The sequence below is a fragment of the Lepisosteus platostomus genome, chromosome 15, assembly GCF_059453375.1.
Source record: "Lepisosteus platostomus isolate fLepPlt1 chromosome 15, fLepPlt1.hap1, whole genome shotgun sequence".
Taxonomy (NCBI): Eukaryota; Metazoa; Chordata; class Actinopteri; order Semionotiformes; family Lepisosteidae; genus Lepisosteus; species Lepisosteus platostomus.
The window spans coordinates 25,749,192-25,764,076 of record NC_142625.1 but is presented as its reverse complement, the minus strand read 5'-3'; the positions used below and the strand labels follow the sequence as shown (position 1 = coordinate 25,764,076).

Sequence of the window (14,885 nt, the reverse complement as noted above, 5' to 3'; positions counted from 1 at the left end):
GAGCGCAGTTTTGAACTGAGACAGTCGGGGTCCTTGCTATCTGGTAGACAATGACCTTGCCAGTGATCACCATTACTGATCCCAGCCAGCCCCTCTTCTGCACTGGAAACACAGGGAAAGGGTATCTCAATGTGAAGCCTTGCACAGGACGTGCTGTAAGAATCGCAGCGCTGCGGGAGACGCCATTACTCTGACTGCAGGCTGCGGGTCCCGGCTTGATCCGACTCCCGAAGGCACTCCAGCGGGAGTTTGTGATGGTGCTGAGGCTGACATCCTCCAGACTGACTCTGACACTCGTCTCACGGCACGATATGAACTAGCAGGAGGAAGAGGGACGAAGGGGCGAGGCGAGGCCGCAGCGACAGGAGGGGACCCCTGCTGAGCTGCACGGACTCAAACTGGAGTGGAACTCGGTTCCACTTTTCCCAGACAGGGGAGGGGGTGTGTGATATGGGAAGGTGCCCTGGTAAGCTTGCAAAAAGCTGGGGGCTGCTTTAGTTTTGGAGAACTGAAACCTCATCAGGAGTCAGCAGGAATGGAGCTCTGTATTGTACTTCTCCTCGCTACTTTGCATGGGGTGTGTCGATGGCTCTGATTAATGCGCATGTTGTGTGTCTGGCTGTGCATCTTTTCAGTCCTCCTTAATCGGGATTGTCATGCCCCGTGCTGCCGAGAGACGCAGTGCGTCTGTTAATGAGGGCCTTGTGTGAGCGCACTAACAGGTCCTCCTTTGCCTCGATACAAAGCCGAGCTGTTCGAACGGCCTTGAGCTTCGTCTGCCTCTGGGTTTGGGTGGCGGGCTGACACGGGGCGCAAGGTGGGGTTTTTGCTCTGCGTGCTGATTAACGCAGCCCTGAGCATGCTGTGCTTGCGCTTGGACGCTCATTTGCATTTTTATAGGTATCTTGAAACGGGAAGGAATGAGCTTCTGCAGATGCTGAGGATGGGGGGGGGGGGGGGGGTTGAGGGCAGAGTTTTCTGCCTCTGATTTATGGTGGATGTAAAGCAGAGGCAGGAATCTTAATGTGTTGCAACACAGCATTGGGCCAGAGCCACCTGTCAGGAGGATCCAGGAGAGGGAGAGGGGCTGACATCGTATTGCCAGATGCCGTTAACTCGCAAATAAGAAAAAGTCTGCGTTCGCATCATTCACATCCCACTGCATTAAAGCTCTTCATGTTATAATGATTAGGCAAGTTGCCATTAAAACATCTTCCTGATCACCATCTGCCGGTTATCATCAAGGAAGGATCTGCAGCTGCCTGTGGTCACTGAGGGGGTTTGAATACTGGGCAGGGGTGAGATGAGATCCTCTTTCACTCGAGGGCAGGTTAGTGGGTCTTTCCCTCCGGACTGAAGCCCATTCCAAAAAGTCACGAATTGGACGTCCTGAAACTGTTGTTTTTCTATGGCAGAATCTTGCCCACAGTACCTTTAGGTGGAAACATTTGCACAGAGATGAATGGCCATTACTGAGACGGAAGAGTAGCACTGCAGAAAGCTGCATGTTAAAGAAACAGAATCTAAAAGATTATTTTGCTCTTGTGACTCTGTGTTTCAGACACATCAAAGGAATCAATAGAGGTTAGTAAACAATTTCAGATTATTGATGCATATCTGCTGTAGTACTCTGGTAGAAGTAAGACACTATAGCAAAGGGGCAGCCAGGGGTGTCTTTTTACTGCCAATTGCAAATTGTTGGGTGTACAGTATGTACTGTAGAGGATGCATTGTGCTGTTCAGGTAGGCGTGTAGCCTGACTGCAAATCCACTGCAGGAGAATATCCTGTTCCACACAAGCATGCTGTGACTGCCTCTGTGGCAGAGGATCATAGTGATTTTCACATTTGGAAAATATAAATATGTCAGGGTTTACACAGAGACTCAGCACTGAAACAGCCCTTGGTAAGGTGGTTGAAGTTTGACTGCTGGCTTCCCAGTATGGGCCACACTTCTCCTTCTGGGCGTGTGCAGCTTTTGATTCGTCATCCTGCTGGGTCATGGGGAAACCTGTCTCAGGATTAGTGGGCTCCTACCTGGCGATCAGGTACCTATATGTAAATCTTGTCTGCTTTCAGTCTGATGTGATCCCACATCCTCAGGGTGTTCCACATGGGTCTGTCCTGGGATCCTACATGCTTCTTCTTCTCTTGGTCCCCATCGTAGAGCTGGGTTTCAGTCCTGTGCCGACAACATTCAGACCTGATAGCGATCCACATCAAGGACTGCTACTTTTCTACACTTTATATAGGCACCTGTTTGATACTGTATGAAGATAATTTTGCAACAGAATATTCTTAATCTGAACTGTGAATGTACAGAAGCTGTAATCGTACTGTAGGTCACAGAGCTGGTGACTTTAGTGTCGTGGTTGACGGTCGTGCAATCAAAGCCTCAATGGAAGCTAATAACCTCCGCGTTTCCAAGCTGTCATTTGAGGAGTGTGTTCGGAACATCAGCAGGGGATCCTTCTCCCTTCTGCGCACTGCTTGGAAAAGGACCTGGCCCAGTCCTGCTGATGATGAAATGTCGCCACATGCCTTTGGGTTGGTGCACCACAGTGTTGGAGCTCTGATGGCTTCAATCTGGGCTTGAAACCCATCCCCATGTCCATTTTAGACAAGGTCTCTTCTACAGTATTTCACCATTCGGTGGCATTAAGGTATCTTGTCTCCACTGACTTGCTTTCCGGATGGCGCTGCGCTCTTTTGCAAAAACCATTATCCTTCAGCAGGCGAGCGGGGCTTTCCTGCTGTGCAGAAAAAAAGCTGTAAATGCTATAAAAACACCATTCAGTACATGTATCCCTGAACGCACTTGACATCGTGACTGAATGCATCGCAGCTCTTTATTAAATATTCAAGACCGCGGTCTCCGATTTGCCTGCCAGTTCACACTGTGTCTCCCCCATCTCTCTGTCACTACCTGTTTGTCCTGCTTCCTTCACACGGTACAGCACGATCCGATAGGCCACTTGCTATATTCACAAGCGGAACGTGGAAGCCTTTATGTGGCACACAGCTGACATTGATGGGATTAATTCAATCATGTGGTTTTCCTTGAAGGATTGCATTCTTGTCCGGGATAGCTTTGCTGGATATTAACACCGAGATTAAAGCTTCCCCTCCCCTGCGTTCGTTTTCGGATTCCACTGATCGTAGGACAAAAGGCGTTTTTTTTTTAAGTGACTGCGCGGAGTTGTGCAGAAGGAGACGATCCCTTCTAGAAAGGAGGGAGGCAGACAGGCGAGGGGAGGCGGAGGGGATGCGTGTGAGGAGATGTGGAAACGGGCTCGTTCCCTGCCTCTCCGCGCTGCAGCCAGTTGGAAGCTTTTTCTCGCTCGGGGTCTGAGAGGGGGGACAGGCTGACAGCCCGCGCTGCCTGTCCCTCCCCCCCCCCAGCAGGGTTTTGGTGCAATGCAGTCGCTCCTCCACACCGGAGGCAGCACAGCCCCAGCTCCCCGGCTCTCCGCCGCTGCGTCGCAGGGGGGCGCCGCAGACACGCGGGCAGCAGGCGGGAGCACACAGCGCCCCCCCCGCTGCAGTCGGAGAGGGGCCCGGCCAGCCCCGCGCTGCCCCCCTGCCCCCCTGCCCCCCTGCCCCCTGTCCAGCGCCCCAGCCGTCGGGGCCGGCACGACGCCAGGGGGCCGGCTGCCTCGACCGCAGCGCGGTGTGGTGCGTGCCCCCCCCCTCTGACTGCTTGCCTCCGGACCAGACCTGGGGGGGCAGGTCGACGATTCGCCCTTCAAGCTGATCTGACAGGTGTAAAGGGCCTTAATGTCCAGATGCCGCTCGTAAATATTTGAAGAACATTTCGGATGAGTAATGAATGGTTAATAAAGAGGTTCTACCGAGAAAATTAAACATTAGTGAAGCACTGCTCTGTAGCTCGGAGACCCTCCTGTGCAGTCTCATGTGCAATATCCGCCCGCAGACGTTGACGCTGCTGTGACCTGGTGACTTCTCCGTCACGCGTCACTCAAACGTTCATGTGCGCGGTTCCCCCAGAGGCCCCCCGCGCGGGCGAGGGCGGGCCCGGGGCTCGGACCCGGGTCTGGTCAGGAGTCCAGACTGCCGCTGGAGCCTCCGGGGGGGACTAAAGAATTCACCCAGCATAACGTGCAGCGCCGTCGTTTTACTGCGGGACCAGGAAAGGCGGATTCTCCCGGGATGTGGGGCAAGAGGAGCTCTGCAGCGCGGAGTGGACCTGCCCCTGACTCAGCTCCCCACTCGAGCATCTCGCCATGCTTCTGACACACAGCCCATCTCTTTGGCATTGCGGTGACTTCTCATTTCCTCCTGCTGTGCTTTGCCATGCCTATGTGTAGTATAGTTACAGTACACTGTATCTATCTATCTGCCTGCGCGCCCCTCTGTGACCCAGACCCCTCTGTGAAATACCATGCCCTCTCTGTGGTATACCACGCCCCATCTGCAGTATACTGTACGCCTGCACCACCCTCCCGGACCTCTGGCCATCAGCACCCCTGTCTGTCCGCTGGGCCTGGGGGGGATGGCCAACCAGCCAAATCAGGAGCGTGTGGGGCAGTTAACCTCCTGTGAGTACAGAACACAAAACTGTGCAAAACACCCCGCTGGCATGTGACTTGCAGGAAAGCAAACCAGACGACAAAACGAGAGCCTCCATGATGCACCAGTGTGTCGTCCCGCGCGACAGACCGGGCCAGTGAGAGTGGCAGAGACCTGTCCTGGTGCTGGAGCGGGCTCAGTGGGCCCAGCTGCAGCTCCGGGGCGCCTGCTGTTCTGTAGGTTCGGGTGGGCAGGCAGCTCCTACCGTGAGTATCCACCTCTGGACTGTGAAGGCTCGCCCGTGCCCTTTTATTGTGCTCATTTGCGGGGGGGTTTGTTTTTTTTAAAGAAATAAATGGGGTCGGTCTGGTGGTCTCTGCACTCAGGGCGGATGCGACGCTGGGAAAGAGTTCAGCGAGATCCGGCGTCGGGACAGGAGCCGAGCAGGGGGACAGCCCCAGCCCGCCCCCCCCCTCCCGCACGCGCGACTTACATAACCCGCCTCGTCTTTCACGCGCGGCAGATTCATGGGAGTGGAGTGGGAGGGAGGGAGACGCGCGAGGAGGCAGCCGTGGCCAGGAAGCGTTCCTGCCTGCCTGCCGGCTGGGAGAGCCCTGCTGCCTGTAGCCCGGACAGACACGGGGGAGACAGGGGACAGGGGGCAGGCAGGGGACAGGTGTCAAGAGTCCCGTCCGGTCCCGCGACCCGTGCGGCGTGCGCGCTCTCCTGCAGCTCGCCCAGGGCGCCGCGCGCGCTTACTCACGACCGGATCAACGGCGCGCGCGGGGTCAGGCGCTGCCCGTGTTCGACTGAACTGGATGAAGTCGCTGGTAACGCTGGTCCGTGTACGAGATCAGACCGGAAGAGCGGAAGACCAGTAACACTGAAAACACAGCACACATACTGAGGTCTCCTGCCGTCGCATTTACTTGGGTGATCGCCTCGAACCCGTGTTCACTGTGAAGTTCTTCAGATAAACTGGTTCTCCGTTCATTCACACCCGCTGTGAGCAAGGGTACAATCTGTGTGCCGGAGTTGCAGATGAGAGCGCTTCTTCCCGGAGTCTCGGTGCCGCGTGTCCAGCTTTGATTGAGATTGATTTTTAACTCAAAGCGAGGAAGCTGGAGTAATAGGCAGCTGGGGCAGCTGGTCGCGATGTGAAACTCTCAGCTGGGAGGGTAATGGCTGGTTGAGAGACCCCCGCTTGCGAGGTCCGCCCTGCGCGCGCGCGCCGCGCAGCCCTCGTCTACCAGTCGGCTCGTGCCTTCAGTTCAGTGCGATTGGCCGGCAGAGCTAAATCACTTATTCTGTAATCACCGGAAATAAGAACCCGCTCGCTCGTGCTGGGTTGGAATATCTCCCACCTACAGGAATTGACTAGATACAGCGTCAGAGGAAACCTGTTCGGAAGTCTGCAGGAGTCTACTTTAATTACCACACAGGGCTCAGGGAGGGGCTCCTGTGCTCTAGAGCTGACTGCGATTGAATTAGTGCGAGATTAGAACTTGTTTAAGATCGCTCATAGCTTGGTTTGTTTGTTGTATCAGGCGTTACTTGAATTCTAGGCGGGTGTGGCGCTTATCCCACTGTAGTGCACTGAGAAATAAACAAACTGTGGATATGTGGGTACAACAGGGAGATCCATAGCAACGAAACCCCAGAGTCTGCAGCACAGTTTTCAGCAGCCAGTGTGTCAGAGCGCTGGGCTGCAGTGTGTTCAGTCGCTCAGTGTCAGAGAGCTGGGCTGCAGTGTGTTCAGTCGCTCAGTGTCAGAGCGCTGGGCTGCAGTGTGTTCAGTCGCTCAGTGTCAGAGAGCTGGGCTGCAGTGTGTTCAGTCGCTCAGTGTCAGAGAGCTGGGCTGCAGTGTGTTCAGTCGCTCAGTGTCAGAGAGCTGGGCTGCAGTGTGTTCAGTCGCTCAGTGTCAGAGAGCTGGGCTGCAGTGTGTTCAGTCGCTCAGTGTCAGAGAGCTGGGCTGCAGTGTGTTCAGTCGCTCAGTGTCAGAGAGCTCTCAGTGGGCCGCCTGTTACAGAAGGACTGGATGTGATCTCTCCGGTTGTGTCATCTTCAGACCCAGGCAGTGCGTTTCCGTGCCTGGGTGGGCCTGGGCGGGCCCGTCTCGCCCGGTGGAGAGCTCTGACCCTGCTTCGGGACTCAACTCCGAAGCTTCACCGCCATCTCCAGCGCCTCTCGTCGGTGGGTCAAGCGAGCCCGCAGACGGGCCTGTATCCTAAACTCCTCCTCTCCCGCGGGAATCGGCCGCGTCCAGTCAGAGCTCGTCGGCGTGCTGTCCGAGGGCCCGGGGCTGCCGAGCTGGGGCTTTAAACGGCTCCCGCGAGCGCCCGTGCTGTAGAGCAGACTGAAAGGCCGTGTTGAGGATTGTGAATCGCCAAGACAAGGCCTCTAACGAGGTTCCTGGATGTTGCAGTCAGGCGAGCTGGACGGCTCAATCTCCCCCCTCGTTTGTACCCGTGACCGCGGACTGAATATTTGATCCTGCGGCTCAGCGCGCCGCTGAGGACCTCCTGCTCAAGGGTGCTGTGTTGCTGGGAGGGGCAGTGATCTCTTGGGAGAGTCCCAGTGCTCATCTGGGGAGGGGTAACAGCGGAGCAAAACAAGGTCAAACTGGTCAATAGGAACCCGATCGAGACGGACCGAGAGGACGGGCGACGGCGACCGCCCGGGGCTGAGCGATACCCGAGGCAACCAGCAGAGGGCGCAGCGGCGGGAGACACGCCACGACACCTCTTGCCTGCCTGCCTGCCGAACTGCCGGTCCCGACCCACATCTCTCGTGTCCGGGCCCCCGGGGTGACAGGCCGGTAAGCCCGGGCAGTGATTCGGAAAGGCAGCGGGTCTCCAAAGCTGCCCTGTCTGTCCCGCGCGCCCGTGTCTGTGACCCGCCCCGGCTCCCACACTGCCACTGCGCGGCTCGGGGGCCGGGTTCCTCTCGGGGGCCGGGGTCCTCTCTGCCGCGGGCGCGCCTGGCCTTCTGCGCGAGAAACCTCTGACGTGCAGCGGGATCTCTGGCCCTCGGAGGGGCCGGGCAAGGCGGTTCTGAGTGAAGACCCGTAACCTCTGGCTGTCGCCCACTGTGGGTTTCCTCCTGCTCCTGTCCGGGCGCTGGGCGCAGATCCGGACTGCAGGGGCGCTGGTGGCCATCGCCGGGCCGCTTATCCTGGCCCAGTGTTTCTCTAGGAAAGAAAAAAATGTCGTAACGCAACGGGGGCATTTGGCAGGCGCTCTTGCCGCATTAGGTCAGCCCCCCACTGTTGGGGGCTCGAACCCGGGACTCCCGCGTCACTCTGTAGGGACCCAGCCCGGTGAGCCAAAGAGAGATCTCCCCACAGCCCAGTAGCTGTAGTCCTGCTATCACAGGGAAGGGCGGTGACGTCACCTGCTCGGGTACGCCGGCTCTTACACAGTGCCTGTCGGCCGTAAGCGTTACAGTATTTTGTTGAAGGCTTAGGACCACGTAAGGTTTAATCGCGCAACGTAAAAAATTCAGCGTTCCGCATTGCGTGAGGAAAAGATACAAACGACTCGGGCCGAAATCTAAAACGTGTTACATTGTTAGGGCCACGAACGTCCCAGAAGAAATAGTTGAACGCCCAGGCTTTTCTCCACAGCGCCGTAATGGACAGCCGGCAGTGAAACACTATCAGATGTAGATGATGAGCACCCTGTCATTGTAAAATTAAGAAATGTTTAATTAGGCATTTTTGCACATCAGGTGTTAGTTACGCGCGCGCACGCACACTTTTATGTTTTACTCGCCGCCTCCCGTAGGGTGAAACGCCGCGAGCGCACGCGCAGCGCGCGGGGCGCCGGACCTCGCGCCGCACGCAAGGCGGTCTCGCGGCTTCCCCCTTACCAGGGGGGCGCGAGGACCGGTGTGGAGACACCGAGCGGAGCGGCTCAACGTTAGAAACGGCGGTGGGGGGGGCAGAAGAGCATAATCAAGACCCAAAGTGACACATGGTGGGTGTAAATCTTTCCGAAGGCCCCTCCCCCTCCCCCGGCCGCTGGAGGTGACACGTAACTGCCGCCGCTAGATGACCGGAAGTCACGGCCGCCCTCACAGCTCCCAGACCGCGGACACTCCCGCCTTCAGCGGCGACCCAGCCGGCCGGAACCGGGCCGCGGGACTCGGGAGGTACCGGGCAGAGCTCTGAGGCGGGGCGGCTTCTCGCTACAAACATTGAGTTGTATTGGGGGGCGGGAAGGCGGAAAGTCGACTGGACCCCGGGCCCAGAATCGCCCCCCCTGCCCGGATGTCCTGTCTACAGAAGGGGACTTCTGTTCTTATTTGAAAAAAAAAGAGAGAAAATATCCTCGAAGAATTTGCGAGGCGGGAGTGGAGCAGGACCAGGAGCAGCTGCTGACCCGGTGAGGCGCTGGAGGCTGTGCGGTCCGTGTAGGACGTGTAGGACGGGCCAGAAGTAGCCGCACACCGTGAAGCGCTCTCTGAAGAACGCGTGTTAGAACCCCTGTCACTGTTTTGGTATTTTGGAAAACGTAAGACAAGGTAGTGGAACTTTTATTCGCACTACTCTCAAAATAGTGTCAACTCTTATGTGTGATAGAGTTATTTTTAAAGTGTCCTTATGACCGATAATACCGTGATGGTACTGGAACAGCACCTTAATTACACAGTGGCGTCTCACTGGTGCATATTTACTACCAAGAGTGAGGGAGGGACTTCCAGGCTCTGATATCCATCCTCTATACAGTATATGTGTGTTGTGATGTTGTGGATATACAGTACCGTAGCTGGGATTCGCTTACTGCACGTTACCGTGTGGGCACAAGAACATCTGAAAAGGTTGAAAACAAAAGCAGACTCGTGAAGCATGCGGATGTCAGCAGGTGTTCGATTCCAGGATTCCTCCGACTGCCTCCCGAAGGACTCCTGGGAATGCCCTTCAGAGGCAGGGCAGTGAGGTTTGTTCTGAACACCTACACTACCAGGTGGATGCTGGTGGATGCTGCACATTGGTGGTGGTGGAGCTGTAAAGCGCTTTGAGTGGAGTGTCCAGAAAAGCGCTATATAAGTGTAAGCAATTAATTATGATTATTATTACTACCAAACACTGCAGTAACCTACAGTTGTGAACACCTTCAAAACCCTCCTGTTTTCAGCCGTGGCTGTAGGATCTGTGTTACTTCAACTTGTCCCCCAGGTCACTGGTTCGCTGCTCGGCAAGACCCGGTGCTGTTGGGTTGACTTTGTCAGTGGCTCTCAGGGCCTGGTGGCTTCAGTTCTGCTGCTTGGTTCACCCTGTTCGTCAGTCAGCAATGAGGGGGTCTGTCCAGTGCCTGTCCAGCGCCTGTCCTCTGTCTTTAAATTTACAATGTTGTGACTGTTGTCCAGTACTGACAGAGTAGTGTCAGTGATCTAGGGAGCCAGACAAGACGCAGAGCTCAGTCTCCTCCGTGGGCAAACAGCATGTCTGTTTTATTTTATTTACTCTGGAATAGAAGGATTGCCCACATCCTACCCACAGAGAAAATAGGGAATGATTTTTGTTAACGCCTGGCTAACCGCGTGATTGAGCTTGGCGAATGTTACTGTCCGCAGGTAGTGTTTGAACAGGAGCTCAGATCTGAGCAGCTTTACAGCCTTTGTCCATCCAGCCCCCCGTCATCTGTCCACCTGTCCGTCTGTCTGTTCCTCTTATCTGTCTGACCAGCCGTCCAGCCAGTGTCCCCTCTGTCTCTTCTTCTGGCATTAGCACAGTCAGTGAAATACCAGCGAACTGCTGCGGTTTCTGGGGAGATGAATGTACAGGAGGAGTATGGAGAAGGGAGCAGGGAGAGAGAGGGGAGGAGAGAGGGGAGCAGGGAGAGAGAGGAGAGAGAGAGAGGAGCAAGGAGAGAGAGGGGAGCAGGGAGGAGAGGAGAGAGAGGGGAGCAGGGAGAGTATGGAGATAAACGAGAGAGAGGACAGGGGAGAGGAGGGAGAGGGGAGCTGGGAGGAGAGAGGGGAGGAGAGAGGGGAGCAGGGAGGGAGAGGAGAGAGAGAGGGGAGCAGGGAGGGAGAGGGGAGCAGGGAGGAGAGGAGAGAGAGGGGAGCAGGGAGAGAGGGGAGCAGTGAGGAGAGGAGAGAGAGGGGAGAGAGAGGAGAGAGGAGAATGGAGGAGAAGGGAGCAGGGAGAGAGGAGAGGAGAGAGAGGAGAAGGGAGCAGGGAGAGAGGAGAGGAGAGAGAGGAGAAGGGAGCAGGGAGAGAGGAGAGGAGAGAGAGGAGAGGGGAGCAGGGAGAGAGGAGAATGGAGAGGAGAGGGGAGCAGGGAGAGAGAGGAGGGGAGACGGTGGTGGGGGAGAACGAAGACAGAGGAAGAGAGAGAAGTGCTTGTTTGCGAAAGAAAACAATCTGCTGCCGGGGCCTGCTGACTGCTGCGTTAGAGAGGACTGCTGTTGCCAAGGCAACCAGCGGCCGTGATTGGTATTCGGAGCAGCGCGCGGCATGACTGCGGAGGATCCGATGCTTTCACACGCATCTGGGGCCCTCGAGTACGGCACGCGCCTCCCCGGTTTCTCACCCCCCCCCCCCCCCCGCCCCCCTGCAGCTCGGACAGGGGCGGCTCAGTCCCCCTGGGAAGGACAGGAGGAGTGGGGAGAGCACGCAGCCGCCTCGGGGTCACGCCACTGCCAGCCCCCACAGCACCAGCCCACGCCCGGCTGGAGCCAATGGGCAGAGGGCCCACTTCACAGGAAGTTTGGGTGGGCGGGGGGGCTGTCGGATATCCAACAGGACGTGGTGATACCCTCGCAATTTCCCACTTCTCACAAGCCCTACAAAAACTAGGGCCTTGGGGGCGCCAGTCTTGCTGGTGATACATGAACCTTCAACATAATTCCATAAGGCCCTGGAACAGTGCTTGTTCAGTGCCTTTTAAGCAGTATAACTGGGTCGGTCAAAATCACATGGAGCACTCGTGATGTTCTTGAGGTGCTGGAGGACAGGTTTGTGAAAGGCCACTCCAAGGCAGCTGCGTGAAAGACGACCTTTTGCCTCATCTCTCCCCTCTCCTCTCCTCTCTCTTATTTCTCTCTCTGCTTGTCTCCGTGCCAGCAATACAAATCCCCATTACCAAGTCATGAACAGGGAAGCACGATTCTGTGATCTGGAGAACGTTTACACTCCTGGGGGTTGCCAAGTGCAAACAAGACATAGGGAGACTTGACGTTTGTACTTCACGAGTCCTCGCAGAGACCCGTTTACAGGATAGATAAGTGTCTCTCCGGACATATCAGTCCCCTTTTCTTCTTGTAATCTGATTTTGGCACTGAATTTAAAACCCTGGCTATCACTGGTGAGAAACTAGGAGGCAGACTTGAGCTCTGGAGTGGGACAAGCACAGTGTTTACACAGACAGGTTTAGTAAGTTTGTGTGATATATTGGCCATATACAATTCCTTGTATTAGGAATTTGTCTTTTTGCATACCCCAACTTGCTCTCTATGAGACACACAGACAGGGAGAGAAGCCGGGGGTTTAGAGCGCAGGGTCAGCCATTTTTACGGTGCCCCTGGAGCAGTTGGGGTGAAGGGCCTTGCTCAGGGGCCCAACAGAGTCTAATTCCTCTGCTGACCACGGGATACAAATCGGCAACCTTCCAGCCACAGGCGCAGATCCTTAGCCACAGAGCCACACATACTGGAGTTATAAGTCATTTAGTATAGTCTAAAATCCCTTGTGGATGCCGTGTGGATGTAGTGTAACTCATCAGCTACTACTGCTGCAAAGCTGTTAACAATAGACCTCAGTTTTGCACAGTACACAAGGAGCTTAAGTAGCCTTCAGGGAGTACCACATAGAGAGATGGTGGACGAAATTTACTCTACCTTTACCATAGTACAGGCAGGTCTCCAAGAAGATTGTACTTCCTTTGGTGAGCAGTGTTTCCCATAGCTCTTGAAAGTGTAGCAGCCAACATATACCAGATAAAATGCAAAACCGTTAAATACTTAATAGATCTTGATGGGCACCTATTAATTAATGAAATACAAAGAGGCAGAAACATTCCAATGACGAAGTGCATGAAAGGAACGAAGCTGTGTTTGAGGAATAGATGTATAGATCTACTGATACATACAGCAGCTGACATCTGTATATCAGTTGCCAGGACTAATTAAATTACAGAATGCCAGTCCTATTTCTAAACACAAGACAGAATTGTGTCAGTCTTGATGCATGTTTAGTTAAAGAGAAAAAAACCCAAATGATTATAGATATGTTTATAACATAATTATTTTTTTTTATTTTAGACCCAAATATAATAATTACAATACAATTATAATACAATATATTATATTATGATAGACAATTATTCTTAGCTTTTACATTCTTGCTTAGTTGACATGCTCTAGTTTTCAGTTGTGGGAAATTAGTTATTTTGTTCCTTGATTTCAAGGATGTAAGAATTTTTATACCTCACTCTCAGGACTGATAGTATAAAATTGCAATTGAACTGCAAAGCACATTTCTAAAAGTTATATTGGCTTCCTGGCAGGGTTTTTTAGCTGTATTCCCTGGAACCTGAACAATTTTAGATAAAAAACAGTTAAGCATTCATTGGAAAGAAATTGCATTTGTTGATTAACGAACATACAGCGTCACTTGCACTGTTAACAGCACAGTGTTTTCAAACCCATATTTATCATGTTTTTTTAGCACTTACTGACATAATCCAGGTACGTAGTAATATGTGTTAATTTAGCACCATGATCTGCCAATGTAAATGACTGTTGTTGTTGTTTTTCCTGCCAGGGGCAACTTGTGTCTGATAGAGGTTTGGGGGCACAGCATTATGAACCAAAGCAAGCATTTAAAATCATAGAGAAAAATGTTTAAACACGAAAACACCTGTTGGGGGGGTGGGGGTGGGGGGTTGTTGGGCTAGCATGCACCTGGCAGCCCACATCTCTACTTAACGTGCACTACAATAGATGACTTCTTTAAATCCGTACAACACTAAAATTTGCCCTGAACTGTAGGATTGTCTTGTGCATTGTTAATTTATTGCCTTAATATATTTATCATGAAATTTCAATTTATAATGCTGTGATAAGTCATGGATTAACACTTCAGGGCGATACAGTAAAAGTCTTTGCTGAGAACAGTACTTGTTTAAGAAATCTCTCTGGAACAGTACCGTCTGACAGCGTAGCAGTGGATCTGTGCTGTGGAGTAATGGAGCTCCCAAAGTCATTTAGCAAGTGAAGGAGAAACTCCCATTTTGCCATACAGTGTAGGAGCTTCATATGGCATGCACAACTCTGTTTTATGTGCAAAAGAAAGAGATTTGTCTGGGTTGTTTGCACTGAGAAGTGCTGCTCCATTTCAAGGTCGTTAGTACTGTATGTACGGCTCAGTGCCAGCTCCTTCCAAGACTGGTTATATGCAATGAGGTTGCCAAGCAGAGGAAGTTAGGGAATTGCTGAAACATTGAGTGGATTAAAGTAATGTTCTGGGAGGATTGTCGGGACAAAACAGATTATTAATGCTGCTCGACAATATTTTCAAAGCTGCCTGTCCTGCTGAAACGCACAAAGCAAGAGGGGTCTTTGATCCTTTTTGCTGTGATTTTGTTGGACTGGGTTGATGATGTAGACAGTGAAAATGTTTCAGATCACATGTAAAATGTATTTTGGCCAGCATTTACATACTGTAGTAGAAAGGAAAATGTTATGTGCCTCATAGAAAAGAAAAAATGGTCTTTGCTTAATTTATTTAGAATTGAAATCTTGCCAGATAATTCAAGGAATATATACTTTTGTGTATGCTCTTGTGGGCAATTTAAATTCTGTTTTCTTGTATTTATTTGATTTTAACAAAGGGAAAGTAGGTGGTGTACTTTGAACAACAACAACAGCAACAACAACTACTGTATTTTACAATCAACAATGAAACATTTGACGAAAACAGTATTGGTTATTTGTAACCACCATTGAATGTAGATAACTAAGTGTTGACAGATTCTATTAATAAAAAAAGTTTAAAAATGTAATGCATAAATTGAACTCGCTTAGTCTGATCTGAATGAATAGGAGCGATTAGTGAGGGTTCAGTTAAGGTAGAACAGTATTTAAAGGAAAAGTAAGAAGACACATAGTCTGTAAGCACAGACACTATTCTAAAGACTGTGTGGCATTTTATACCACTTGGGCATGCATCGTAGACCTAAGCCAGCTTTCATTTGGCTCCTGAGATGTCTCTTAACTCATCTCCAGAGAGCCCAAGGACTGCTTTATCGATATAATTTAGCGGCTGAAAGCAATGGCTTTGAAAGGATTTCATTTAGAAAACAAGAATGACAAAGGTTATTTAAAATTGCCTCTTTTTCTCTGGCTAAG

The 14,885-nt window shown here is 52.5% G+C and overlaps 1 protein-coding gene across 4 annotated transcripts in view; it reads left to right on the top strand.

Moving 5' to 3' along the window:
• Nucleotides 1-14,885, top strand: part of slc12a5a (solute carrier family 12 member 5a) — a 183,487-nt gene that overhangs the window by 17,920 nt on the left and 150,682 nt on the right. The window contains exon 1 of one of the 4 annotated variants that reach the window (XM_088607695.1): nucleotides 8,484-9,053. The exons of the other annotated variants lie outside the window; for them this stretch is intronic. The gene's annotated coding sequence lies outside the window, so the exon portion shown is untranslated. Of the gene's footprint in view, nucleotides 1-8,483; nucleotides 9,054-14,885 lie in introns of those variants that run through there. 4 annotated transcript variants of the gene reach the window in all.